Source organism: Eumetopias jubatus, unplaced genomic scaffold (assembly GCF_037043125.1).
Source record: "Eumetopias jubatus isolate StellerSeaLion01/CBP00866 unplaced genomic scaffold, mEumJub1_p1.0 scaffold_4, whole genome shotgun sequence".
Taxonomy (NCBI): domain Eukaryota; kingdom Metazoa; phylum Chordata; class Mammalia; order Carnivora; family Otariidae; genus Eumetopias; species Eumetopias jubatus.
The window spans coordinates 3,896,773-3,918,568 of record NW_028274810.1 but is presented as its reverse complement, the minus strand read 5'-3'; the positions used below and the strand labels follow the sequence as shown (position 1 = coordinate 3,918,568).

Genomic DNA, 21,796 nt, shown 5'->3' with positions numbered 1-21,796 from the left:
GCTGATGCAGTAAAAGATGGGTTTCTTTTGGTTGAACTTATTAGGGTGTTGGCAGTGTGAGATTATTTGGGATTGAGAGTTTATAAATCGATAGTTCTTACTTTGGAGGATCACAAACTCCTTTTGAAAATCTAATGAGAGATACTAGCCCTGTCCTCAGAAAAATGCTCAGATATGTGCCTTGACATGTTAACTGCAATTTCTTGAGGGTATGTATACCTCCTGCTAGAGGGCTGGAATAGACATGACTCCTCTTCACTGTGAAAGCCCTGAATCCTGGCCACCAGACCACCAAGGAGGTACCTCTTTACTACGGATAGTGGTGAGAGCAAGGTCGACACTTGAGTAAGGCTCTCAATACCCAGCTCAAAGCAGTAATAGAACCGTAGGTAGATTCTGCTCTTCCTGCTCCAAGAGTGTTTCATGATGGCTTTGAAGCAATTCTATTCTGGCCATCAAGTACTTCTGAAAAATATTTGGGTTGCTAAAGACTATCCATTACAGTATATGCCCTTACAGATTTAGTTCTGTTTATTTGGTTTATATTAATTTCTATCTTGAGGTCTTGAAGAGGGGAAAACTCTCTATTAACTATTTGGATAAGAACTCAATTCTGTCATGTTGCCATTAAATGTTTTTTTTTTTTAAGATTTATTTATTTATTTAGAGAAAGTGAGAATGAGAGAGAGAGAGAGAGAGAGAGAGAGCACATGAGAGGGGGGAGGGCCAGAGGGAGAAGCAGTTTCCTCGCTGAGCAGGGAGCCTGATGTGGGACTCGATCCTGGGACTCCAGGATCATGACCTGAGCCGAAGGCAGTTGCTTAACCAACTGAGCCACCCAGGTGCCCGCCATTAAAATGTTTTATGCTTTATGTTTCCTTACCTTCAGGTGAAGAATTAGGCACACTATTAAAAAGACATTATTTTTTACAGTGGCCTTGATTATGTTTGTGGAGCCAGCCACCAGTGGCTCCTGGCCTCTTGGGAGCTACAGATCTTCTAACATCTGAAAAAAAGGATTATTCTCCTGATTGAGAAGCTGAATGTGAGTAACTGGTACGGGTAGAACAGAGGCAGTGAAAGTAATGAGGGAGAGAGATTAGGGTTCAGGTGTGGTGGAACATAATAAGGTATGTCATGGGGATCTTTTTTTTTTAGCCCATCCCCTGCCTACCTCCCCTCCAGCAACCTTCAGTTTTTCTCTAAAGTTAAGAGTCTCTTACGGTTTGCCCCCTCTCTTTTTTTGCCCCTTCCCCTATGTTCATCTATTTTGTTTCTTAAATTCCACATCTGAGTGAAATTGTATGGTATTTGTCTTTCTCTGACTGATTATTTCACTTAGCATAATACACTCTAACTCCCATCAGTCATTGCAGATGGCAAGATTTAATTCTTTTTGATGACTGAGTAATATTCCATTACACACACACACACACACACACACACACACCACCACCACCACCACCACCACCACCACATTTTCTTTATCCATTCATCAGTCAGTAGTGAACATTTGGGCTCTTTCTATAATTTGGCTATTGTCGATAATGCTGCTATAAGCATCAGGGTGCATGTGCCCCTTTGAATCAGTATTTTTGTATCCTTTGGGTAACTGTCTAGTAGTGCAATTGCTCGGTCATAGGGTAGTTCTATTTTTAACTTTTTGAGGAACCCCCATACTGTTTTCCAAAGTGGCTGCACCAGTTTGCATTTGCACCAGCAGTGCAAGAGGGTTCCCCTTTCTCTGCATCCTCACCAACATCTATTGTTTCCTGTGTTATTAATTTTAGCCATTCTGACAGTGTGAGGTGGTATCTCATCGTGATTTTGATTTCTATTTCCCTGATGATGAGTGATGTTGAGCATCTTTTCATGTGTCTGTTGACCATCTGGATGTTTTCTTTGGGAAAATGTCTATTCATGTCTTCTGCCCATTCCTTAACTGGATTATTTGTTTTTCAGGTGATGAGTTTGGTAAGTTCTTTATAGATTTTAGATACTAACCCTTTATCAGATATGTCTTTTGCAAATATCTTCTCCCAGTCCATAGGCTGCCTTTTAGTTTTGTTGATTGTTTCCTTCACTATGCAGAAGCTTTTTATCTTGATAAAGTCCCAATAGTTCATTTTTGCTTTCGTTTCCCTTGCCTCCGGAGACGTGTCTAGCAAGAAGTTGCTGCGGCCAAGGTCAAAGAGGTTACTGTGTGTGTTCTCCTGTAGGATTTTGATGGTTTCTGTTTCACATTTAGGTGTTTCATCCATTTTGAATTTATTTTTGTGGAGGGTGTAAGAAAGTGGCCCAGTTTCATTCTTCTGCACATGGCTGTCCAGTTTTCCCAACACCATTTGTTGAAAAGACTGTCTTTTTTCCACTGGATATTTTTTTCCTGCTTTGTCAAAGATTAGTTGACCATAGAGTTGAGGGTCCATTTCTGGGCTCTCTATTCTGTTCCATTGATCTATGGGTCTGTTTTTGTGCCAGTACCATACTGTCTTGATGATGATAGCTTTGTAATGTAGCTTGAAGTCCAGAATCGTGATGCCTCCAGTTTTGCTTTTCTTTTTCAAGATTGCTTTGGCTCCTTGGGGTCTTTTGTAGTTCCCCATACAAATTTTAGGAGTGTATTATGCTCTGTGAAAAAGTGTCATGGAGATCTTCAGTGTAAAGTAACCCAAATCTTTTAGGCTTCCTTGCCTTCAGTGTTTCTCAGTGGGGGCTCTATTGACATTATGGGAGGGACAATTCTTTGTTTTCTTGTCTCCCCTCTCCTGCTAAGTGCCATTTGCATCCCCAGTAAATGTAAATTTTTAAAGTACTCCTGCATATTTCCGAAGCCCCACCCCCCATCCCAAAGATGATACCACTCTGGTTGAGGAAACCTAGATATTCTCAATCCCAAGTGGTTTCACACTACCATGACCTAAACTGGTTCAGTAGAAGTGTTTTTGCCTTATGGGCCATCCTTGCTTTAGAAACAGGTTTGGTGTGTGTGTGTGTGTGTGTGTGGTGTAGGTCAAGGACATGACCTTCCCAGCACTCTCATATAAGAGAGATGGTTGATTCCTTTTACTTGACATATTTGACTTCTCGCTGGTGCCTCCCAAGGACAGGGCCACACAAACTTAACCCTCAGCCCCTTTTCCTGTAGAGTTTGGATTTCAAAGCCATGCTCCCACAGCTGTAGGGATTTCCGACACCCCAGTCCAAACAGAACAGCTCTGCTTTGAGCTGTTTTACATTTTGGGATTTGGGGCATGTTTTCTTTTTCTTTTCTTTTTTTTAAAGATTTTATTTATTTATTTGACACAGAGAGAGCCAGAGCAGGAACACAAACAGGAGAAGCGGGAGAGGGAGAAGCAGGCTTCCCACTGAGCAGGGAGCCCGATGTGGGGCTCGATCCCAGGACCCCAGGATCATGACCTGAGCCGAAGGCAGAAGCCCAATGACTGAGCCACCCAGGCGCCCCTGGGGCATGTTTTCATTAAGAAAAAAGAGTTCTATTGCTTAAATAGATTGAAAAACCATCAGATTCTATGTTTCTAAGTATCTCTTTTGGTGCCAAGTCTTTATAATTACTGCTCTTCTCCTGTCCCATCATTTGAGCAGAACTTGGAAACTGAGTGGGCACCGGGGACATTTATACTGTTAAATTACACAGCAGGATATCACCTCCATGTCAGGCATTTTAGGCCTCTTGGATATAGATTATTGGAAGTTATCAGAGCCCCTGAGATGCTACAAGATGAGTTTTCAGTCTGTGAATTACTACCCCTTTGGGTCTACTTGCTGGATTTTTAGTTATACAGTGGTGATGTCCACCTAGACTGTTCCTCAGAAGGACTTTGGGTGTTTTTGAGTGATTCCTGGACTCCAAGCATACATAGGTTCCTCTGTCTTCCGAAGAGCTCTTGGCATACTTAGATGTTGTGGTTAAAACAAATCAAACTGGTTGAAGAGTTTATCATGAGAGACAAATAGTAATTAGGGTTGATGACTGATGCCTTGTGGGTTTTTTTTTTTTTTTGGTCCCCGGACATTTATTGCTAATCAGGCAAAGATTTCTCAGTTATTTAGGCCTGGACTTTAGTTGCTGCTATATCAGGAATAATGTCTGTCATTCTCACCAAATACTAGATTTTATCTCCTTCCTTTGTTCCATCTTAGTTTTGGACTGTATTAATTAGCCAAAATTAACTTGCATCCTGGTGCCAAGCCAAGGAATTTTCTTGGCTAGTTGAGAATTCAAGTGTTGACCGAGCACCTAAAACTTGCTAGAAATATTTGATAGAATTAAGTCCTTCTAGGAGATTACAACCTTGCCATGGAGACAAATATACACAAATAAAAAATAACAGTCTAATGCAAGATGTAATACAGTGCTTAATGGAAAAGTGTTCTATTCAGTGCCTGAAGCAGCAGCTCTTAACTTGGGTTGCATGTTATAATCATCTGAGGAGGTTTAAAAAATGCTGATGCTCAGATTATACCCCAGACCAATTAAATCAGAATTTCTGGGGGTGGAACCCAACCACCAGGATTTTTTGTTGTTGTTGTTAATACTCCCTGTGTGATTTCATGTGTGGTTAAAGTTGAGAACCACTAGTCTAAAGGAATGATGAAGGCAGGAAAGTCCATGTAGACAGGAATTTCTGTGGGCAGTAGGAAGAGTTGAGATTGATGCCATCTGGCTTTATTTGGGAAAATCTGATGTCAGAAAGGGGTTAAGAGCTCCTATGGACCTTAAAGCTCCAAGTAAAAGAGAATCTCAAACAGTCTGGAGAGGAGCTATGAATTCTGCTGCCGGCTTTCCTACCGATGTGCAGCAGTGTTTCCGGACTTTCTTCACTCCCTCTGGTGGAATTAATTACACTTTGTCCCATTCAATTCTAGTTTTTGTTTGTGTGTAAAATCTTTCTACTCTTTAATTAAACTTTTTTGTTTCTCTATAAATTTTTTTTAAAGATTTTATTTATTTATTCATGAGAGACAGAGGGAGAGAGAGAGAGAGAGAGAGAGAGAGAAGCAGAGGGAGAAGCAGGCTCCCAAGGAGCAGGGAGCCTGATGCGGGACTCGATCCTAAGACACTGGGATCATGACCTGAGCTGAAGGCAGACGCTTAACGACTGAGCCACCCAGGCGCCCTCTCTATAAAATTTTTAATTGTGATAAAATACACATAATATGAAACTTACTGTCTTAACCATTTTTAAATATACCGTTCGGTAGTGTTAAGTACATTCACATTGTGCAACGAAATCTCCAAAACTCTTTATCTTGCAAAACTGAAACTCTGTACTCATTAAACATAAACGTTTCCTTCTGAGATAATTATAGCTTTACTTGCACTTGTAGTAATACAGAGAGATCCCATGGTACCCTTTACCCAATTTCTCCCGATGGTGACCCCCTAGGAAACTACAGTGCGATATTACAATTAAGATAGGCCATCTCCAACCCAAGGATCCCTCATGTTGCCATACCTACTTCCCTCCCATCTCCATCCCTACCTTAAGCTTAGTAAAACCTAATCTGTTCTCCATTTCTATAATTTTGTCATTTTAAGAATGTTATATAAACAATCATATAGTATGTAACCTTTTAGGATTGGCTTTTTTCACTCAGCATAATTCTCTGGAGATTCATCCAAGTCATGTGTGTATCAGTAGTTTGTTCCTTTTTATTGCTGAGTAGCAGTCCATGCTGTCAATGTACCACCGTCTGTACCACTCGTCTGTTGAATGACATCTGCCTTGTCTCAGGTTTTTGGCTATTATTAATAAATCTGCTATAAACATTTGTGTACAGGTTTTCGTGTGAACATTAGTTTTTATTTCTCTGGGATAAATGCCCAGGAGTGTAAATGCTGAGTCACATGAAAATTGCATCTCTAGAATGTTTTTTGTTTGTTCATTTAATAAACTGCCAAACTGTTTTCCAGGGTGACTATACCATTTTACGTTCCCAAAAGCAATGGATGAGTGATCCAGTTTCTCTGCATTCTCACCAACATTTGATGTTGTCATGTTTTTTGAATTTTCGCCATTCTGATAGGTATGTAGTGATATCTGATTGTGATTTCAATTTGTATTTCCCTAATGGCTAATAATGTTAAACATCTTTTCATGTGCTTATTTGTTCTCTGTATATCCTCTTTGGTGAAATGTCCCTTCATGTTTTTTGAACATTTTCTCATCAGATTGTGTTTTTTTAAGTTTAAGAGTTTAAGAGTTCTTTATATATTCTAGGTAATGGTCCTCTGTTTTGTATGTGGTTTACAAATATTTTCTCCCAACCACTTTGTTTTTTTTATCCTTGGAACAAGGTCTTTTGAAAAGCAAATGTGTTAAATTTTGATTAAGTCTAATTTATCAGTTTTTCCTTTTATGGATCATGCTTCTGGTGCCAAATCTTTGACTAGCCCTAGCTCATGAGGAGCTATTATTTTTTTCTAAAAGTTTTACACTTCACATTTAAGTTGGTGATCCACTTTGAGTTCGTTCTTATATAAGGTATGAAACTAAAGTTGAGAGATTTTCTGTTTGTTTTGGGGTGGTTTTTTGTGCCTATGGATGTCCAATTTCTTTAGCTAGATATATTGAAAAAGCTATTCTTTCTTCATTTAATTGCTTCTGCTGCACCTTTGTAGAAAAAATCAGTTGGGCATATTTGTGTGGCTCTCTTGCTGGGTTCTTTATTCTGTTTCATTGATCTGTATATTTATCCTTCTGCCAATACCATACCATCCCAACTACTGTAGTCTTATAAGTCTTGAAAATGGGTAGGCTGATTCTTCTCACTTAATTCTTTTTTCAAACTTTGTTTTAGCTATTCTAGTTCCTTTGCTTTTCCGTTTAACTTTTAGAATAATTTTGTCTATATCCACAAAAAATCTTGCTAGGATTTCTCCACTGTTTTTTTTTATTGTAGTGTAATAGACGCATAACATAAAGTTCACAATTTTAATCATTGTAAAGTGTACAATTCAGTGGCATATAATACATTCAAAATGTTGTGCAGCAGGGGCACCTGGGTGGCTCAGTCATTAAGCGTCTGCCTTCGGCTCAGGTCATGATTCCAGGGTCCTGGGATCGAGCCCCGCATTGGGCTCTCCCTGCTCAGCAGGAAGCCTGCTTCTCCCTCTCCCACTCCCCCTGCTTGTGTTCCCTCTCTCGCTGTGTCTCTCTCTGTCAAACAAATAAATAAAATCTTTTTTTTTAGAAAATGAGGTTTTTTGGGTTTTTTTTAAAGATTTTATTTATTTATTCATGAGAAACAGAGAGAGAGAGAGAAGCAGAGAGAGAAGCAGGCTCCCGAGGAGCAGGGAACCCGATGCGGGACTTGATCCCAGGACCCTGGGATCATGACCTGAGCCGAAGGCAGACGCTTAACCATCTGAGCCACCCAGGCGCCCCACAAATAAATAAAATCTTAAAAAAAAAAAATGTTGTGCAGCATTCACCACTATCAAGTTCCAGAACATTTTCATCACCCCAAAAAGGAAACTCTGTACCCATTACTAAGTCATTCCCCAACATCTGGCAATGACCAGTCAGCTTTCTGTCTCTATGGATTTGCCTATTCTGGACATTTCATGTAAACAGAGTCATACAATACGTGATCTTTTGTGTCTGGCTTCTTTCTTTTAACATAATGTTTTCAAGGTTCATCCATATCGCAGCAGGTATCAGTACCTCATTCCTTGTTATGTCCAAACAATATGCCATTGTATTTATATACCATAGTTGTTTATGTATGTATTGATTGATTGACATTTGACTTGTTTCTACTTTGGCTACTGTGAACAGCATGTTGCTATGAATGTACATGTATAGGATTTCTTTTGAATATCTGTTTTCAGTTCTTTGGGGTATAATGTACCTGGGAGTGGAATTACTGGGTCATATACTATGTTTAACTTTTTGAGGAACTGCCAAACTGTTTTCAACAGCAGCTGTACATTTTACATTCCCACCAGCAGTGTATAAGGGTTCCAATTTCTCCTCATCCCTCACCAATACTTGTTATTTTCCGTAATTGTAGCCAACCCCAAATTGTGAAATGGTATCTTATTGTGATACAGACTTGCATTTCCCTAATGATCAATGACATTGAGCATCCTTCCATGTGCTTGCTGGTTGTTTTGAATATCTTCTTTGGAGAAGTTCTATTCATTTGCTCATTTGAAAATTGGGTTGTTTGTCTTTTTGCTGTTCAATTGTATTCCCTTTCCTCTTGAAGGATATTTTCACTGGATACAGGAATCTAGGTTAAGAGTCTTCTCTTTCAGTGCTTGAAAAATTTTGTGCTCCTTCTTCTGGCCTCCATGGTTTCCGATGAGAAATCTGCTGTCGTCATTTCTTCCCCTACAAGTAAGGTGTCATTTTTCATTGCTTTCAAGACTTTTTCTTTGTTTTTAGCTTTCAGTAGTTTGACTATGATGTGTCCTGGCATGAATTTGTTTGCATTCATCCTCCTTGCGGTTTGCTCAGCTTCTTGAATGCATAGGTTTTATCCCTCTGCCAAATTTGGGCAGTTTCCAGCCACTATTTCTTTTAGTACTTTTTTCAGTCCTGTTCTTTTTTCTTCTCCTCCTGGAAATCCAATGATAGAATAGAACTATTGTTATAATCCCACAAGTCTCTGAGACTCTGCTCTTTTTTTTTTCCATTTTATTTATCTGTTGTCCACGTTGAGTATTTTTTATTGTTCTATCTTCTAGTTCATGGATTCTTTTCACTCCCCCCTCCACTCTGCTGTTGAACACATCCACTGAGATGTTTTGTTTTGGTTTGGTTTGGTTATTGTATTTTTTAGTTCTAAAATTTCCATTTAGTTTTTGTTTTAGTTCTTCTTTACATCTTCTATTTCTTTGCTGAAACTTAAACTGTTTTTTCATTTGTTTCCCACATGTTTGTAATTGCTTGTTGAAACATTTTTGTGATGACTGCTTTAAAATCTTTGTCAGAGAATTCTAACATCTGTCATCTAGGTGTGGTCTGTTTTCATTCAGCTGAAGATCTTTCTCATTGGTATGATGAGTGCTACTTTTATTAAAACCTGGACATTTCGAACTCTGGATCTTATTTAAACCTTCTGTTTTAGGTGAGTTTCTCCGATACTCCTCTGGCAGAGGAAGTAGGGGCGAGTGTCTTGTTACAGCCAGGTAGGTGTAGGCTTCCAGTGTCCCCACTCAGCCTCCACTGACACCTGAGGGGTGGGGCTTCTCAATACTGCTCAGGTGACAGCAGGAGTTTTCAGCTGCCCGTTAGGCTTCTATTGACACCAACCTGGCTGGGAGAGGTAGGAAGGTCTTTTTACTCCTCCCCACATGGCCTCCACTGACAGTAGGGGATGGATGGGGGTGGCCTTGTTGTCACTGGGTGTTGGTAAAAGCGCTGACTCTTTACCACGTCTCCTCTGGAACTAATCCAGCAGAGAAGGGAAGGGACACCTCCTAAAAGGCCTGGTGAAAGTGGCAGTCTAGGCATCCCATTCAACCTTCACTAGTGTGTGTAGGAGTGAGCCACAGTTCTTTCTGTGGTGTTTGGCTGGAGTAGAGTGGTTATTATCTAGAAGTTTTTTATTTTGCTAGGCTGCCTCTTTCCTGGTCCTTTGGCTAGAAAGAACAGGCTTGCTTTTGTTTTGTTTTGTTTTTTCCTTTGGCTGTCCCCACTGGCATTTCCAGGTTGCTGGCTTCTTCCGTACCACATCTGGGATACATGAGACAAAAAGAAAACCCAGTGAAATCACCACTGTGTGGTTCCTTAGGTCCCGAGGCCCCTAGCTGGTCTGCCTTCTTTTCTCTTCAAGCCTCTTAGGTTTGTTTTATGTGCAGTGCCCAAGGTTTTTAGTTGTATTAGCAGGAGGAATAGGGAAAAGTACCACTACTCAATCTTCCCTGATCCATTTTCTTTTATTCACTTGTTTATTTAGTTTTCCATTTGATTGTGAGCTTTTTTTTTAAGTTTATTTATTTAATTAATCTCTACACCCAATGTGGAGCTCAAACTCACAATCCCAAGATCAAGAGTTGCATGCTCTTCTGACTGAGCCAGCCAGGTGCCCCCTGATTATGAACTCATTAAGTATATTTAGTGACTTCAATGCCTAGTCTGGCACATGATCTGCAAATGTATGAAAAAAGGAAAAAAGACAATAGAACATCGAGTGAAGTGAATGACTTGCACTCCTCCCCCATCCACCCTTAGGTGTGTGATGCCAGAAGAGAAGGAGGCTTAATCCTGTCCTGAGAGATGAGTCCTCTCCTGGTATTTTGATGTTGAGAAAGGTGGCTAGCTCCCAGAGCTCATACCCTCTTTCCTAGGTTCTCATGTGTTACCAAAAATTACCAGCAGATGACAGAATAATAGATGAAAATGGTCTGTTGACCAAAACATAAGGAGGTTGATTTCCTCTGATATAAAGGAATAAATTCTACTACCCTACCCACTCCAGGTACAATTCCAAAATGCTGCTCTGAAAGTTAGTTACTTTTTTTCAGCCTTGGGGTACAGGTTGCTCTTCAGTGGGAACAGAGTTGGAGTAAAAAAAAGTGGGCTCTATTAGGCTCCATAGTGACATGTGACAACAGGATTACTGGTTTCTGTGAAAATAAATATCTAGGAGTTAGTTACTAATTTCTGGCATTTAAAACCACAGGAAGAGGGAAATTGGAGGTCGGGAGGATGAATACTTTTCTTAAACAATATTTTAACATTGCTACTTTAAAAGCAAAACAGCAAAAAACTGTCTTCTGTCAGGCCCTGCTGATAGGCACACATCATTGGTGAGTCAATATTGAAATTCACTTTTCATCCATTGTCAAAATATTTTCTGATGTGAATGTGGAGGGGAATCGCTTTTAAAAATTTCTGTTTGAACTCATGGGCAGAGAGTTAATAACATTGTGCTCATCTGACCAAAAAAAAAAAAAAAAGCCTGAGGGGAGGCTTTTGTTTGTTTCATTCTTGTTTTTCTCAATTTTTTATTTTAAAAAAATTTACAGAAAACTTGAAAGAATAAAATAATGAGCACTCAATTACCCTTCAGGTAGATTCATTGTCAATATTTTGTTACATTTGCTTTCTTTTCTCTCATATATAAAAAAAGTTAATTTGCATACATTGATGGTATGGTTTTAAAAGTTCCTTCAGTGGAAGCATGAACCCCATTTCTTTTTTCCTCCTTACTTCCACTCTCCTTTCTTCATATAAAAAAATTAAAAGCTCCGTACCCCTGCCCTTCTCTCAGTCTCCCACCAGAGAGTTAAGCTCAGGTCCCGCTAACCATCGAGGACCGGTAGGCCCAGTGACTTTCACTTGTCTGTAATATTTGTTTTGGCCAAGAGAATTTGGTCTGAGTTCGCAGACGAAAAAACCTGCAATAGGATCAGGATCTCTAAGCGTTAGTCACACGATGACCTCTGTATTTCTTAAGGAAAAGTTCCTGGTTATTTGGGCAAAGCTCCAGCTGAAGATCTTTACTTTTCTCCTGATCACAGTTCAGGAAATCACTGCAACTACGTGAAGCCGAGAGTTTCTTTTCTGTCTGTCTCCTTTGGTTACTTGTCTCTGGTCTTGGGGACTGTGATCGTGTATTTATGATCATCCCTCAGCTCTGGGAGCCAGGCTTCGGGATTCTCTAGTGGTTTTTCTAACTTCAAAAAAAAAACTGTGAAAAAGTAATTTCGACCTGAGGAGGGCCCAGTTTTCAGGAATCTCAAAACCCAAGGCAATTGCCATAATATACAGAATTAAGTGGAAACACATACTCAGAATCATATAGTTTATAGCAGCATAACGCTTTAGCCTCCCTGGTGGTCTAGTGGTTAGGATTCGGCGCTCTCACCGCCGCGGCCCGGGTTCGATTCCCGGTCAGGGAAGAGTCCTTTTTTTTTTTTTCTTCTCTTAACCATTAATGATTAACTTTGTTACTTCTAGTCAGTTCCCCTGTTCACCAAAGCTGAAATACAGAAAATGCAGAAATATACAAAATAAAAACTGTTCTACCACATGTTAACTGCTGACGTCCAGTTTTTAAAACAGAATCGTAATTATGCTATTCATACTATTTTATTTCCAGCTATTTTTAAGTTAATATATTTCCAACACTTGCCAATGGAAATAAACGCTCTTCACTAACATGGTATTTTCTTTCATTTTAATTTAGTTTTTGAAAAGATAATATATTTACATGGTTTAGGATTCAAATATGCAAAAGCTATAACTAACAAACCTAATTTTTTACCTCTGCCATCTAGTTTCCCTCTAATAAGGCAACCAATGTTATGTTTCATAACTATAATAATGTAAATATTTTATGTTAATGCAAGTACATGCATACATACATATATATTTAAATATGCTCCCCCACTGCACCAATGATAGCAATCTATACATGTTTTATTTACACTTTGCCTTTTTCACTTAACAATATATTTTAGAAATATATTAGATTATACATGAAGTTTAGACATGAAGAGTTTCCTCATTCTTCCTTATGACACATGGTATTCCATTGTATTGATGATATTCCATAATTAATTGAACCAACTTCCTTTTGATGGACACTTAAGTTATTTCTAATTCTTTGCTATTACAAACAGTGCCACCATAAATAATCTTGTACATACGTCCATGTGTGTGGACTAAATGCCCAGGGATTGAAATACTGGTTCAAAAACTGAGTGTTACTGGAGTGGTTGGGGGTGGGAGGGATGGGGTGGCTGGGTGATAGACACTGGGGAGGGTATGTGCTATGGTGAGCGCTGTGAATTGTGCAAGACTGTTGAATCACAGATCTGTACTTCTGAAACAAATAATGCAACATATTTTAAGAAAAAAGAAAAAGAAGAAGATAGCAGGAGAGGAAGAATGAAGGGGAGTAAGTCAGAGGGGGAGACGAACCATGAGAGACGATGGACTCTGAAAAACAAACTGAGGGTTCTAGAGGGGAGGAGGGTAGGGGGATGGGTTAGCCTGGTGATGGGTATTAAAGAGGGCACATTCTGCATGGAGCACTGGGTGTTATGAACAAACAATGAATCATGGAACACTACATCAAAAACTAATGATGTAATATATGGTGATTAACATAACAATAAAAAAAGAAATACTGGTTCAAAAGGTATGTGCATTTGTGGGTAGATATTGCCAGTATGCCTTCCATAGAGGTTGTGCCAATTTACACTCCCACCAGCAATGTACAACGTATATAGAATTAAAAAAAGAAAAACTCATGTGGGTTTTCATCAAAGTGGATTTAATCTAACCTATTTCTGGAATTTTAGTTTCTTCCCCCTAAAATTTTGGCTTTGCAGGTAACAGTTTGATGAACATCTGTGTAGGTACATCCTAGGTATTTCCTTAGGATAAATTTATGGAAGTAGAATTACTACCTCATCCCATATACTAAATGAATTAAAGAATTAAATGCAAGAACTGAAAAAATTAAGCTAAGAAAAATACACTAGTGGATAATTATCTTAATATTGGGTAGAAGGCTTTTCCAAGATAAAAGCAAAGACAGAAATCATAAAGGATAAAACTGATGGATTAGACTATATAACAGAAAACTTCTGCTTATCTATAAAGAATGTTAAGAGTCAAATGACAAAGTGGTATAAATCAGTAATATTAATATAGTACAAATAATTAATAGAAAAATAGACAAAGCATATGACTTAGTAATTCTCAAAACTAATGCAAATAATTGATAAGTATGAAAAATGATCAACCTCAATAGTAATAGAATAAATGCAAATTAAGATAAGACTTTTTGTCCTGCACTTTCATGAAGATGAAAAGAATGACGACATCCCATTGACAGATGTAAGGTAATAGCGAAAATTGGTGTCATCTCTCCGCACAGCAATTTGGCAATATATATCCAAAGTTTTAAAATGCTTATGTCTTTTGACTTGCAACTTTACCTTAATGCATTTGCCCTATGAAAACACTCTGAAATGCCTAATAACTCCCTCGGGGGAGCCTTAACTCCGAAACTGGATTTCAGACGCCCCCTTCAAACGACAATAGAAAAAATTAGAATTGACTTTTTTAAAACCTGTGAATCAATAAGAAATTGCCACAGAATTTTTAATATAACCATGGGAGAAATCCTAGAGAGCTTCCTCCTTTGGCTTTATGTTAGAAGTCTCTCTTAATATGAATGTCAGATAAAGAATTGTGACCAGAACTGGACGAGTTACTCCTCATGAGGAAACCAGTGAGGTAACCTAACGCCTGCGTTGGTGGTATAGTGGTGAGCATAGCTGCCTTCCAAGCAGTTGACCCGGGTTCGATTCCCGGCCAACGCACTTTTTCACTTTCACTTTTCCCCGAAACTTTTAAGCAGTTCAATTCAATAAACCACTGGGGAAGGAAAGGTTTTGGAGACTTAGTGGAGGGGAGTCTCTCCTAAAAGAGAGCCTCTAGGGTTTTTGTAGCTGCAACCCTGAGCCAACCCCCTCTGCTGGGTCGCACCAGTTTATGATCATTATGCTTTTGGGGTCTTTAGGGAAGTGTCTGAAATAGAGGCTGCTCGGATTTGATTTTCTAAATCCTCGGATGCGGCTCTGGTTTATTGAGGAATCAGAATAAGGAAGTCAGCCCAAGGGCCTGCAGTTGCCGGAGAGCGCCCTGTCACTTGGAACTGTGAGGAAAGCAAGAAGAAACGAAGAGGAGGGCCTTCGACCAGCTCCGCTTCTCTTCCGGTTCCACCGCTCCGGGGACAGAAATCTCAATTCCAGGGTACAAGCTGGAGATGTAAACAGGAAAATCCTCGGGCGGCCTCTCGCACCCCTGGGCGGGGCGGCTTGATTCTTTGGAAGGGAGAGAAGTGGTATGAGGCGTGGCGACAGGGGATGGTCCCCGGCCGCAGCCCGCTGCCCAGCCGAAGGGCGACGGTGGCGCCTGCACGCGGGATTTAGGAGCTCAGAACCAGATTCACGAGTCAAGACTTCGAGGTTGTGGAGTGGAAACGTTGTTTGGTATTCTGATTGATGCAGATCACTTGAACGGGGCAAACAAAAAGGCAGCACGGGGTACCGTACTCCTATTCCAAAAGGCATAAAATAAGAGCGCCGTGCGCCGCCTAGCAGGTGGCGCGCCGTGATCGTATAGTGGTTAGTACTCTGCGTTGTGGCCGCAGCAACCTCGGTTCGAATCCGAGTCACGGCATGTGATGTTTCCGTGGTGGCTTTTTTTTTTTTTTTTACATATGTATATATAAAACCTTTTAAAAGGGTTGAAAAAAGTTTTAATTCTCTCTTCGTTCCAAGCAACCTCGCAGAAGTGCTGTCCACGAATTGGGTGAATTGTTTCTGTTCAGCTCCTTCCGCCGCTCGCCCACCAAGCAAACGACCTAACGGTTTCTGGCAGGGACGCACTGCAGGGCAGTATGGCGAGCCTCGGAGCTGCCACCAAGGCTGCAGAGGTGAGAACCCTTTGCTTCTGACTCCGGAACTCAGTGCCTGTACCGGATCTTGGAGAAATTAAAGTTGGGAGAACAGAGTGAAATCGCCTGGGCCTCTGCTCCCATCTGACTTTAAATCTCGCTAGGACGTTTACACGTAATAAATAGGGTCTTTTAAGCCACACAAAATTTTAGTATTTAAAAACAAATTCGTGCCCCCAGTGACGTGTCTCTCATCCCCACTTCCACCCACCACCCTGGTCGTCACGGTTTAGGAAGAGAAGGAAGCAGGGGCTGGAGCACCAAGGTCCCGGGAGAGCAAGTCCCCGTGCCCCACCTGCTTCCCCGGCCCTTTCCGCCTCTCATCCCCGTTCCCTCGCGCTCTTTCGCCTCCTCCTCAGGAGTCCGCATGCCAGACACCGGGCTGTCAAAATGATCCGGTCCACGCGGACTTTGAGAAAACATGGAGGTTTTAGGACTCCTGAGTCCCCATCCTATGGGAGGCCGCCTGGCCCCACGCAGTCCCCACCACTCTCTCTCGGAGCCTCGGTCCTGGTAGCAAAAAGCTACTATTTGTGTTCACAAAATCCTAGACCCTACGGTCTCTTTCACAGTCACTAGTGTGTATCTGGACCATACAACACCTCTCTAAGACGCTGCACTTCACCAGCGCCCGGCTAGCTCAGTCGGTAGAGCATGAGACTCTTAATCTCAGGGTCGTGGGTTCGAGCCCCACGTTGGGCGCACACAGTTATTTTTCTATTTCTATTAAATCCCCTTGGCAACCAACAGTTATGACTTATAATTAGCCATTGCGGCCACTGTTGTCTTTAACTTCGCTAACAACTTCCTAAGTCTCCTCTATTCGCTCCAAACTGAACAAAAATGAGGAATACGAACCGGGGATCCTGGTCGTTGAGACCAAGGGTCCCAGACCTTCGGCCCCGGGGGGCGAGGGCGGGGGGGGGGGGGCCGGAAGGAACCTCTCCGTGGTGCGAAGGTGACAGGAGCCGGAGCAGCTCCCAGTCCTGACCCGCGGGGCTCCCCCTCCGTCCTACCACGACTCTGCTCCACCAAGAAGACGCCTTAGGACCGGACCGGATGGGAACACTCTCCTTTTGCTTGGTGGGGGGAAATTTTGGATGAGGTTTTTTGAAGGGCCTTCTTAGCTAGTTAAAATGTTCTCCGCTAGGTGCCAAGGAGCATCTGTTTTTGCTCTTCAGGTTTTGAAGCGTTCATCAGCCGCAAAGGGCTGTAAAATACAACTCGTTTACTAAGATCCCGAAGCGGGGCGGGTAAAGGAGAATGCCCTGAAAAGGGATCTGGGGAGGCGGGAGAGAGACGCGGAAGAGCCGGATGGGGAAAGGCGGGGGCGGGGCGGGGCTCAGGCGAGAGCTCGCAGAGGGGAGCCCCCGCTGCAGCCTGCGGGAGGCTTGTTGGGGGGCCCCCTGCAGCGCTGCGCCCGCGGGTGTAGAGGTAGTTATTGATCCACTGGAGAACTTCGTTCTGCCCGGGAAAGCCTGAACTTGTTTGCGCTATATTTGTCCCTGCCAAGTCCCTTTCAGTGTTGTAATGGGTGGTCTGGCTTCAGTTGCTTTTCAACGAGTCGAAGCCAAGTTTGGCACAGGTCAAGAGGCTTCTCCACAACGACAAGGAGGACATTCAACTCCTCATACAAGTCGTCGCCTCCCTTCCCTAAGGATCCTTTAACAGTCCTGCTTTTTTTTTTTTAAGTTTGTAAATATGCTTCAGTCTCCCACCAACCGGCTCCGAGATGATCAATACATTAGGCCAGTTATTCTCAAAGAGTGGTGCCAGGACAAACTTGTGAGATACGCAGATTCTCAAGCCCCACCTCAGACCTGCGGAATCAGAAACCAGCGGTTGGCCCAACAACCTGTGACTTAAGCTCTGTAGGTGATTTAGGCGAACGTTCAAGTTCAGGAACCACTGCATCAGGGCAGCCTCCTTCCCTGTCAACCAAGATATACCATGTTCTTGGCTGGGAGACTCAACGTCACAAAGATAACATCTCTCCTTAAATTTGCTGTCTGAAGTTAACATGGTTTTTGTAAGAATATTAAAAAGAGCTTTTTAGAATTCAAACTGGACAATGGAATTCTAAAGTTTAAATGGAAGAGAAACAAGCAGAAATACTCAGGGAAATTCTTTTTTTAAAAGAAAGAGCAATAAGGAAGGACTAATCCTATGAAATATTAATTATAGTAATTAAAATAGTAAGATCATGTATGAATTGACAGTAATAAGTGGCACAGAATTCAGAAATATACCAAAATACATAAGGAAATGTATTAGAAAGAGGATCTTGAACCAATAATTCTAATGAACAGTTTTGAATAGGTAGGTGTCTAGGGAAAAATAATGGTCAGTGAATATCATGCCCTTTACATAAGGGTAAATTCCAAATCAATCAAAGATTTAAATAGTAAAGAGGAACATAAAAGTTCTTGTAGAAACATGAAACAATTATTTTATTATCTTGGTGTGTATGTGAAAAAAGCTGTTCTATGACATAAACTCACAAGTCCTGAGAGAAAATATCAATGAATTTGACTACATAAATCGAATGGTATCTGCCTAAGTGAAGTCCAAACACAAACAACAAATTTGGGGAAATATTTGCAACTCGCATTGCGTTAAAAATCCCCCATTTTAAGTTCATGCTTTGGTGGTTAGCATCCTTCTCATTGCCCTAATTGTGAACTCACACCCCAAAACAGCTGAAACCCCTTGATAACAAACCCAACTGCTGGACTCTAACTTCCCCTTCCTCTCTTCCCTTCTCCCTCACCCCTAACCTTCTGTCCCCACCTCTCTTGGTTTGCTTTCCGTGGACCCCACCCAAGATCCAGTAAAGACTTTGGCCCACAGGTCCTCCTGTCTCTACTCCCCACCGGTGAAACCGAGCACCCTGCTGGTTATGCCCCTCTGTGGCCCTCTGCTGCACAACATGACCCCCCTCTCTTTGGGACTGTGAGTATAATAAACTTCTTCCTTTCAAGCCTGCTTCTCTTCTGTGGCTGCACCAACTTCACCAAGCCGTACCCAACATCTACATTCGTAGAACACATATATATACAAAAGGCTAATTTCCCTAATATTTACAGAACTACAAACCGACAAGAAATAAGCCAAACAACCGAATAAAAGGAGCAAACATATAAAGAACAGAAAATATTCATTTCTATTGCTCATAAGGAAAGATACTCAACATTCAAGGTTGGTATTAATGAAAGCAATGCAACTTAAAACACTGAAATAACACTTCTGACCCATAAGAAATGCTAAAATTTTTTAAAGTTTTATATGTTGGAGAGGTTAAATATGAAAGGGTAAATTGGTCCAAGTTCTCCAGGATGCCCTTTTAACAACATCTATCAAAAATGTAAATAGGGGCACCTGGGTGGCTCAGTCATTAAGTGTCTGCCTTCGGCTCAGGTCATGATCCCACGGTCCTGGAATCGAGCCCCGCGTCGCGTCGGGCTCCCTGCTCAGCAGGAGGCCTGCTTCTCCCTCTCCCATTCCCCCTGCTTGTGTTCCCTCTCTCGCTGTCTCTCTCTCTGTCAAATAAATGAATAAAATAAAAATAAATAAATAAATAAATCCTTCTAAAAAATGTAAACTTTTTTTTACTTTTTAAAATCCACATTTAGAAATTTATCCCATTATTCCTACACGTGTGTGAAATTAAACATATTCAAGGTTATTCATGGAGCATTTTTCATTAAGTAAAAGACTGGAAACCTCTCTAAATGTCCACCATTTGGGGGAGTAACTAAATATACAACGATACAATGAAATATGGTTCAGCTACCTGTAAAAAAGAATGAGGAAGCTCCTGATATTCCAATATGGTGTGACTGAAAAGAAATGGTTTAATATTTTGCAGCTCCTCCCACCAGGAGGTGGGGCTTATTTGTCCACCGCCTCTGTATATAGGATTGGCTCTGTGACTTGCTTGGGCCAATGCTGGTGCCTTAGCAAACCTGAGGCAAGCTTGAAAAATGTTTGCACACTGGGGCTTAACTTGGAATCCTGAGACCATGATCTGAAGACCCTCAAGCTAGTCTGCTGGAAAGATCACAAGATCACAAGGAGAAAAAGATCCATCCCCGCTCTTCCAGTCAATTCAGCTGTGCCCCAGACAGGTGACTGAGCCATCTACACCAACCAGTCCCAAATGAGTTGGCCCAGAACAGAAAAACTTCCAACTCACAGAAGCCCTAAAAAATAATAAATTATTGTTATTTTAAGTCAGTAAGTTTGAGATAGCTTGTTATATAGCAAAAGGTAACTTACATTCACTGAGATATAAATCAAGTGAAGATTCCAAAGGAACAGTCTTATAATGTGCAATCATTTGTATCAAAAGGGTAATGGTGTTTGCAAGAGATGGACAATTTTACTTGTATATACGTAAACATCTCTGGAGTGATACACAAGAAATCCAAATTTCCCTACTGAAAGGGCCCAGTAAAGTGCCCAGTATAGTGGATAAAAACAGATCAAACAGTTTCAAAACAGTAGGGACAAAGAGGAGAGATCCTGCAAGCTTTTGGGAAGGGAGGTGAGAGAAGAGTTTAATGTAAATAGTCGAGAATCAGAATGGCATCTGCCTTCTCTACAGTGCCGATGCGCTCCAGTATATAACCATCAGGAACAAACCTGTGATCAAACAAAGCTGGATTTTTGGCTTATTGCAACAAGAGAGAGAACATACACCGTGGGGAACTGTGGGGGCAATTCTACCTTTGGAAATCTTAATAATTTTTATTCAAAAAGTGGGAGGAGTGAAACAGAGCCAAATATGAAATTGGTAAAGAAGCAACAGTTACTACTAGTGGTTGGGAAAGGAAGGGGAAGTTTGGTCATTCTTTGTGGTTTGGACTGTGTTCCATTCATGCTGAGACATGACCATTGTAGGAATGCTGGCCATACTGACTCCATTTTTGTCCAGCATTTTGACTTGTCTGCTTGGTGCTCATTCTAGTGTTATGTTCTTCAGAAGCTGCCCTCCACCCCAAAGATTACTGTTCATGTCTTATGATCACAGAGGAGAAAAGAGCACCAAGAGTTAGTTCTGTTATGGCCTACAGCAGGTCCATTAAGATACAAACTTCAATAACATGGTTTTGGCCTCCTGATGCACAGATGGCACCAGGAGGTCTGTTAATGTTAGCTATTAATCACATTTGCGTGTACACTTGGATCTCACTGTTATGCTCTCCCCTCATGTCCCATCTCCTTATATGATCTGTGAGTGAGTGAAGGTCTGGATTTTTGTGGAGAATAGCCGAGCAGCTGACTGGATCATGGGCCAATCCTTCCGGCCAGTAAGTTACCCAATATAAAAACTCAGTGTCAACTGTTGTCTGATTTGTTTTTCCATCTCAAAGTGCCTTCTCAGTTCAGGGGACGCTTGATAGTTCTCTGCCTTCAAACAATCATGAAGCAGTTCTTTTTTTTTTTCTTTCCTTTGCTTCATCATGATTAGAGAGTGATTTTGTCTGATGTTGGTGTTCTGAGAAATTTTTCAGTTTTAGCTGGAGAACATCACAGCCCAGGTGTTTGAGTCAGGCCAGTTCTAAGCTGACAGCAGTGAAGAGTTATTTTTTCTTTCTTAACAGCAACTCTAGAAAAGAGAAAACAATGAAGCAATGCCTTGAAAAATCTGAGGGGAAATGATTTCAACCTAAAATTCTCTATTTAGCAAAATATCAATTAATGGATATGGATATAATAGACATTTTCAGACATACAATGTCTCAAAGAGTTTAGTTCTTAAGCAATTCTCTACAGAAGTTATTGGAAGATATACACCATTAACAGGAAGGAAGGAAGAAAGAAAGAAAGAAGACCGCTTGTAACCCATGAAGCAAAGGACCTAACAAAGGAAAGAGGCAACGGAAACCCCAAGATGATGGTGAAGTAAAGGGAGGTATTATGATGACAGCTGTGCAGAAGGCCTATAGATCAAGTGGTCCAGACTGGAGGAGACAGGAATGTACCAGGAGATTTCTTTGAAAACAAAAACAAAAACAAATGAAACAAAAATGTGTTTCAATGTGTCAAGGGGAGATTTACAGAACTAGAAAGAAACTGGTTATGATTTAGTAATAAATGCATGAAAAACTAAGCAAATGGAAAAATAAGGTAATTGTTAAAGCCAGGAGAAAATGTTCCACAAAAATCGATCACATTAAATTATGTGATTTAAAATAATAATCATTGATCTCATCAGAATTATGATATAAGTATATAGATGTATTAGAGTTCTCCAGAGAAATGGAACCAACAGAAAATATATAAATATATATACATACCTAGGAAATATATATGTGTGTATATAAAATGTCTATGC

The 21,796-nt window shown here is 40.9% G+C and overlaps 4 non-coding genes across 4 annotated transcripts; all 4 read left to right on the top strand.

The window, feature by feature from the left end:
- Window positions 1-11,809: 11,809 nt before the first annotated feature.
- TRNAE-CUC (transfer RNA glutamic acid (anticodon CUC)) lies at window positions 11,810-11,881 on the top strand. The gene has a single exon. It is a non-coding gene; the product is annotated as a tRNA-Glu (tRNA).
- Window positions 11,882-14,245: 2,364 nt separating this feature from the next.
- On the top strand, window positions 14,246-14,317 carry TRNAG-UCC (transfer RNA glycine (anticodon UCC)). Its single transcript has one exon. It is a non-coding gene; the product is annotated as a tRNA-Gly (tRNA).
- A 790-nt stretch (window positions 14,318-15,107) lies between these two features.
- Window positions 15,108-15,179, top strand: TRNAH-GUG (transfer RNA histidin (anticodon GUG)). The gene has a single exon. It is a non-coding gene; the product is annotated as a tRNA-His (tRNA).
- A 906-nt stretch (window positions 15,180-16,085) lies between these two features.
- Window positions 16,086-16,158, top strand: TRNAK-CUU (transfer RNA lysine (anticodon CUU)). The gene has a single exon. It is a non-coding gene; the product is annotated as a tRNA-Lys (tRNA).
- The last annotated feature ends 5,638 nt before the right edge of the window (window positions 16,159-21,796 follow it).